This window comes from Sus scrofa, chromosome 1 (genome assembly GCF_054392235.1).
Source record: "Sus scrofa isolate SSC_HxYL_T2T_F1_AM1 chromosome 1, Sscrofa_HxYL_maternal_Yorkshire_Landrace_v2.0, whole genome shotgun sequence".
Classification (NCBI taxonomy): domain Eukaryota; kingdom Metazoa; phylum Chordata; class Mammalia; order Artiodactyla; family Suidae; genus Sus; species Sus scrofa.
In genome coordinates this window covers 80193857-80201809 of record NC_139383.1, presented here as the reverse complement: position 1 = coordinate 80201809, position 7953 = coordinate 80193857, and the positions used below count along the sequence as shown (strand labels likewise).

Genomic DNA, 7953 nt, shown 5'->3' with positions numbered 1-7953 from the left:
GTATGGTGGTAAAGATAAGAAGGGAGGCAGCTGGTATTCTTAGATAATGCTTGAAAAAAGAAATCCAGAGTGCAGTGACAAATTCTCCCTGTGCATCCTAGCAAGTTCACAGGGTTGTAAAATTTTAGGGGGAGAAAAAAAAAAAACCATTTTGGAGACACCAAATATCAACAAATGCAAAGAGTTATTAAATTTCCAAAGAAACATTTTGTATTTTCGCAAGTAAATGTGTTCTTTACAAATTACATGCAAGCAAGAATTCATAACCAGGGAAAGACCCATTTCTCTGGAGAAAATAGGGGCTGAATTTCTGAGCTAGGTGTGAAGAAGTTCAAGGCCATGGTTTAGTATGCCAAATGGTATAATGTGCTAGAGGTAAAATGTTAATTGTGCTCAAAAATTGCTTTAGCTGGAGAGGAGAGCCTGTGTTAGTTAGAAAAAAAAAAATGGACCTTGAATGTTAGGCTAAAGAATTTGGATTTGAAATCAGACAGCTATTAATTAATTTTTATATTCCTTTTCTTGACACTTTTTGAGAAAATATTCTCTTTTGTATAGACCTTGTTCTGTTCATTTTTTCTAGAGAAATGTTTAATTGCTTTTGGTTATTCAAACTGTGCAATGAAGGAACCTCAAGCCATTTACCCTTGGCTCAATTTTCTCTTCTCCACGATGAAAGTCGTGGGCTACAATATTTCCGAGATCTCTTTCACTTTACAAATATGAGTCTGGGCACTGTCAAAAATAAAGTGCCATACATATCCACTTGACAGTGAAATAGGGAATAGTTGTTTTCCCTTGTTTAATGACTCAATTTATAAAATTAGATATCAGCAGATTGAGAGTTCAGTGAATCAAATGTTACAGTCTTATGTAAATGACAACAATATTATGACCCATGAATCATCTCTGTTTTGCTGCTTCTGTGCCCCACTCTTGACTGTTCAACACACAATCCTCTAAAGGTGAAAAGTGTGGAGGTGGTGGAGACCCAGCTGATTGTATGGGTGGTACTATAGCTGTTAACATATGTTAACGAAAGTGTAGTTTAAATATCCTAAGTGATTTAGTTTCTTCCAAGCTTGTGTTAACAAGGATTATCATGAGTTTAAAAGGGAAAACCATGGAAATAAAGCACATTGAGCTAAAGCCATTAGAAATATCCAATCCCATAGTCATTTCACACTAAACATCATCTACCACCCTGTGGAATTTCAGACATTTTCCAACTGGATACAGTAAATACGTGCTTTCCCTCTCATTCTTTCTCTCTCTCTTTCCTCTGAATTCTCCAGGACTTGTGAACCATAGACCCACTTATGGAGATTGTGTTATTCACAGCTCTGTCAGACAATTTTCCAAAAAGTAGAGGCTCACTAAAATATGCGACGGATGGAGAAATGTCTCTGTGAAACAGTGCAATGTTTATGCACAAGCCCAAAGGTCAGCCTCAGAGGGTGGCACTAATCCTGCCAAGGTGACTCCAAGGGCTCCAGACAGTCAAGGCATGACTCTAAGGGCTGGTCAGACATTCTGGAAACTGTCAGTAGCAAGGGTGGCTAAGCAGAGTAGCAAAGGGTTCCAGATGCACCTTCCTTTCAGCATTGCACAAACTGGGCTTTTCCCCAGGAACAAGGGCTGGTGTCTGGACTGGCTGAGGGACAGTTATTAAGAAGGGAATCAAGGATGGAGAAAGCAACAACCCCTGGCTTCTAGCCCCCAGCCTGGGCCCAGGAATAGGACTTCCAGTCGGTAGAAGGTAGGATAAGCTGTCAGAACTAAGATCTAATACCAATGTCTTAGTCACCACCTTCAAAATTGTATTTTTATCATTTCCTAAAAATAAAAAAATGCATGAATCAATCAATAAATAATAACATTTAAAAAAATAAACATTCAGTTTCTTTCCAAAGACCATGGCAAATATCTTTTTAGGTATTGTCCTGTAATAACTAAATATTGGAGATAACCTAAATATTCAAGTACAGTGGTTGGTTCAAAAAATACAGGAAAACCATGAACTAATACTCATAGCTATGTAAAATGATTTATAACCATTCTTGTAACATGTTATTAAGTGAAAAAATAAGGTAATAAATAATCTGTATTGCCTTTTTTTTTTTTTTTTTTTTTAAGGGTCACACTCATGGCATATAGAAGTTCTCAGCCTAGGAGTCAAGTCAGAGCTGCAGCTGCTGGCCTACACCATAGCCACTGCAACAACAGAATCCAAGCTGCATTTTCGATCTACACCACAGCTCACAGCAAAGCCAGATCCTTAACCCACTGAGCGAGTCCAGGCATCGAACCCGAGTCCTCATGGATACTAGTCAAGTTTGTTACCACTGAGCCACTACAGGAACTCCTATACTTCATTTTTATAAAAAGAAAATTTAATGTATTTACAAAGAAAAGGGTTTAGAAAGATACAAGCCACAATGTTGTCAAAGGTTTTTGTTCAGTAATTAGATTACATTTTTTTTTCTTCTTCTTACTTTTTTTCTTGCTTACCTGGAATTCCTAATTTTTCTGTAATGAATTTTTTACTTTTTAAATAAAGCAACAAAAATGTGAAAGAGGTAAAAAGCAGTAAAATGTTCCTTGATGCACAGAAAGGTGAATGGATGTCTCATTCAGAGCATCAGCAAAGTGGGCTGATGCTTTGGCATGTGTCTGTGTTCACTCAGGTAAGCATTACCACAGAAGCTTCCAGCATAGAGGTTTCCATTTCTGTTGTCACTGCAGAACTTAGAACAGTTATATGGTATATAAGCTGTGGGTCACAGCAGTAATACAAAAATAATAAGAGTAGTTTTGCTTCAGGAAATCCAACTTAATTTAAAGTGACTGAATTCCGATTTATAAGCCTGAGGTACATTAGAGTTTGAACAATTTTTGTTTCCTTTCAAATCTACATTAATATTTGGCTCAGCACTCATAAGGAAGCAATTCAGGACCAAAGGTGCAGTTTTTCTTCCAGAATGCTAAAATCAATTTAGCTGTTTGGCTTGTAGTAAATGGTGAGGTGTCATCTCGGATGCCAAATTTTTCTCCAGTTATAGCCATACATTACAGGGACTCCTCAATCAATCAATAAATAATTAAGTGAGAAACTTCCCTGTTTAGTTCTTGGAATTCAAGTCCTAAAGTAAAAGAACTAAATGCTCTTAAAAGAAGAAATTTCTACCTTCAGTTACAAATGTATAAAACCAGCTTGATCCTTGCGTATCTTTTTAGAGAAGATTTTTCTACTTTAGCTCAGTGTATCCCTTTTCCTGTGTTAAATTGGATTTCTAGACTCTTCCCTGAAAAGCACCTTAGTATTTGACATGTGACTTACTAAAAAGATTCTCAAAATATAACTTATAAATCATGAATGTCCCAGCAGTTTCTAAAATCATCTTCAGTCGAAACTAAGAAAAAAAATTGACTAAAATGCAATCACATAAAAAGATAGCTTTTTTCCTCCTGGGGGATGAATCCATTGCCCATTTAAAGCATCTGCACACTCACACATACTAAAATGAACATTTCAAAAATGTAAAAAAAAAAAGGTATCACATAATTTTAGAGTTATAAATGAAAGACATCCAGATACAGTTGAAAGAATACAGATATTGAAATCATAGAAAGTTGATTTAAGTCCCAGTTTGATCAATCATTGTTTATTGTATGAATGTACAGCCAAATTATTTTATCTCCCTGAGCTTCAGTGCCTCCTGTTTAAAAAGACAATCACCCCTGCACAGTAGGGTTATGAAAATTAGGGGAAAATTATGTTAAAGCTCTGTCACTATTGTCACTAACAAACACTAAGTGTTTAATACATGCCAGCTAGGAAGCTTTTTTGTTTTTTATCTGTTTGCTTCACTATAAGCTCCGTGAGGGCAGGAAATGCATTCTGTTTAGACTCCCAACATTTTAGCACAATTCCTTTCTCCTGGTACTTGGTCCATCAACATTTGTCAAATAAATAATGGAGCAATATAGGATCCTACAAGGATTGAGGGGTCTACGCAGGATTATTTGTGATCTTATTAGAATAAAATATACTAGAACATGCCAGATTCCCAATTCATTTTAAATGTTATGATTTTGTTATCATAAATATCTTTTCTCTAAGTCTTTTGTATTCTCTTTTTGAGAAGCTGGAATATATTTTTATGTCCAGCGTTTCCTATTTTCATTACTCTTTGTTTTCCCTGTTTTCCATTCCTTCCTTAACATTAAGCAATTCTTTCTTATTGAGCCAAGTTAATTGTAATTTGCATTTCTTCTCACTGCCTCTCCAGCTTTTGAAAAATCAGTATGTTAACTTTTGAAAGGTCACTTTATTTTCAGATGTCAAGACTTTGTTAGATTCTGCCATTTTATCAGAACAAAAATTTTCTATTTAAGTACAGTTAATTTACAACATTATTTTAGTTTCAGGTATACAACATAGTGATTCAGTTTTCTTGCTGATTATATTCCATTGTAGGTTATACAAGACATTGGTTATAATTTTCTGTATTCAGTAAATCCTTGTTTGTGTCTATTTTATATATAGGAGTTTGTATCTATTAATCCCATATCCCTAATTTGTCCCTGCCCCCTACCTCTCCCCTTTAATAACCATAAGTTTGTTTTCTAAGAAGTCTGCTTCTGTTTTGCATGTAGATTCATTTATATTATTTTTTAGATTGCACATGAGTGATATCATATGGTATTTGTCTTTGACTTTATTTCATTAAGCATAATATTCTCTAGGTCCACCCATATTGATGCAAATGGAAATATTTCATTATTTTTATGGCTGAGTAATATTCCATTGTATTTATATATACCACATCTTAATCCAGTCATCTGTTGATGGACACTTGGGTTGCCTCCATGTCTTGACTATTATAGATAGAGTTCTAATGAACATCAGGATGTGTGTATCTTTTTGGGGGGGTTTCTGGTTTGATTTTTAGGGCTGTACCTATGGCATATGGACGTTCCCAGGCTAGGGGTTGAATAGGAGCTGTACCTGCTGCAGCCTACACCACAGCCGTAGCAATGTGGGATCAGAGCCATGTCTGCAAACTACACCACAGTTCATGGCAACACTAAATACTTAACCCACTAAGCAAGGCCAGGGATTGAACCCACAAACTCATGGACACTAGTCATGTTCGTTACACTGAGCCACAATGGGAACTCCAGGATTAATGTATCTTTTTGAATTAATGTTTTCATTTTTTCCAGATATATTCCCAAGAGTAGAATTGCAGAAACATATGGTAGTTCTATTTTTAGTTTTTTAAGGAACCTCCGTACTGTTTTCCATAGTGACTGCGCCAATTTACTTTCCCACCAACAGTGTAGTAGGGTTCCCTTTTCACCATACCCTCTCCAAAATGTGTTATTTATAGACTTCTTGATGATAACTGCTCTGACAAATGTGAGGTGACAGATATCTCACTGGTTTTGATTTGCAGTTCTCTGATAATTAGCAATATTAAGCATTTTTTCATGTGTCTGTTAGCCATTTGTATATCTTCTTTTGGAAAAATGCCTATTCAAGTCTTCTGCCTATTTTTTGACTGGGTCATTTGGTTTTTTGACATTGAGTTGTATATGCTGTTACTGTATTTTGGATATTACCCTATTGTTGGTCACATCATTTGGCAATACTTTCTCCCACTATGTAGCTTGTCTTTTTGTTTTGTTGATGGTGTCCTTTGCCATGCAAAGTTTTAAGGTTAATTAGGTCCCATTTGTTTATTTTTCCTTTTATCTCTTTTGCCTTGGGAAACTAGTCCAAGAAAGTATTGCTACAGTTTATGTCAAAGAGTGTTCCACCTATGTTCTCTTCTACTTTTATGGATTCATGTCGTAGATTTAGGTCTTTAAACCATTTTGAGTTTATTATTTTATATGGTCTGAGGGAAAGTTCTAATCTCATTGTTTTACATGCAGCTGTCTAGCTTTCCCAGCACCGCTTGTTGAAGAGACTGTCTTTTCTCCATTGTATATTCTTGCCTCCTTTGTCATAGATTAATTGACCATCGCATGGGTTTATATTTCGGCTGTCTGCAGAACAAAACCTTTGACATATATGAAATGGATAAAGTCTCCTAGTAGCAGTGTGACCACCATGCCAGTTTTACCATCTGTGTTAGGAAGGCATTTGGCTGATATATCCAGATAACGTCACCTCTCTACTCCTCCATTTGTCTTCCCTCAGAAACTTTGCATTCTGTTTTTCCCTTTTAGATGTGTGGACATCCATCCAGTGTGTACCTCTTCATATGCATTACTAATCTCTTATTCCCTCTAGTATATTCTCTCTAGTGTATCTGTTCCTTTTGAACAGATAAACCCTATTGGTTAGGACAGCATATATTATGCTTTGGTTACAAACAAGCTAAATATTTAAGTGGCTTAAAACAATTTTTTTTCTCTCTTGAGTTACATATTCACCATGGATTGGTGCTTCTCTGTTCCATTTGGCTTCAGTTTAGTACCAGGCAAACCGACTAGGTACCACATGGAATACAGTCAAACAACAGACACTATGGCCAAAAGAAAAAGATCTGTAACACTCACTCTTAAAGCTTTCACCTAGAAGCAACATGTGTCATTTCTGCTCATATTTCAATGGCCAAGTAAGCCCTATGCCATGCCTGTCTTAAAAGGGAATGAGGTAGTACCCTCCTACCATCTCTCTAAAAGAACTAGAAATAACTGGTAAAGAGGTTGATACCTAAGACATATATCTTTTTTGAATATGGAAATTCCCAGGCTAGGGGTCGAATTGGAGCTGCAGCTGCTGGCCTACACCACAGCCAAACAACTCAAGATCCAAGCTATGTCTGCAACCTATACCACAGCTCACAGCAACACCAGATACTTAACCCACTGAGCAAGGCCAGGGATCAAACCGGCATCCTCATGGATACTAATCAGACTCATTAACACTGAAGCACAACAGGAATTCCCCTAAGACATATATTTGAACCAGTTTGTTCTGGTCATGCATTCTGTCCCACTTATGGGAGCTCATGTTTACTTCCACATTTTAAAATTTCAAGTTCGCTTACTTTATTCACCATACATTCTTGAATAGAAAGATGGGAACCAGTAGTCAAGAGGATGGTAAATAATGATAATAATCCATACAATTGCTTTATTATTTATGTACAGATTGTTTTTAACACAGGTAACTTCCATCCTTAGGAAATCAACTGAGAATCTGTAGTCTACTAGAAAGAGCATCTGATTCTTAAGACAAAAACAGATTTGCTCCCTGTTTCTTTTCTGCATGTCCTCCCTGTCAGTCAACTTCTTTCTCCATGTCATTTTTTTCCACTGAAAATTGTGCCTACTTCTTTTGACGTATGGAATGGCTAAGTCAGCAAGAAGTGTGTACTTGCCTCCTTAGACCCTCAGCAGTACCTAAAGATATATGTGCCTTCAAGACAAGAAAGTCTGGCCATAGTATAGAAAGTCCATGACTAGAGGAATGAAGTTCTCCTTGCCACAGAGAGAAGGCCCCGTGAATGTTATTATATGCATTAATTCTCTCTGTGACTGGAGGCAAATCATTTAATTGCTGGCTGTCTTCCTTTTCTAGTCCAAGGATTATATTAATATACTTCTTGAGGTCCTCGTGAGGCATAATATAGAGAAATGATTGCAAAGATATTTTCCGAATATGGGACACTGTAGAGGCATTTGATGTGCTCTGAATGCCCATTGCTGCCTACAGTTCCCCTCCTAGAGGTGACTGTCTGGCCAGAGAGAGAAATGTCTGAGGGGCAGGGGTAGTTCTCTAGGGCAGAGATATCACTCCCTGAATTCCTGAGAATTGTCACAGAGAATGGGATCTGTGTTGTGGATTATATCTGGGCTGCCTCCTTTCTTCAGGCATTTTTCTGGTCTCTATCCTAACCACTTGACAGAGGAGATAAAATTCAAATTAGTCAA

At 36.8% G+C, this 7953-nt stretch overlaps 1 protein-coding gene across 6 annotated transcripts in view; it reads left to right on the top strand.

The window, feature by feature from the left end:
- Positions 1–7953, top strand: part of HS3ST5 (heparan sulfate-glucosamine 3-sulfotransferase 5) — a 291616-nt gene that overhangs the window by 218793 nt on the left and 64870 nt on the right. The gene's annotated exons all lie outside the window — the stretch shown is intronic.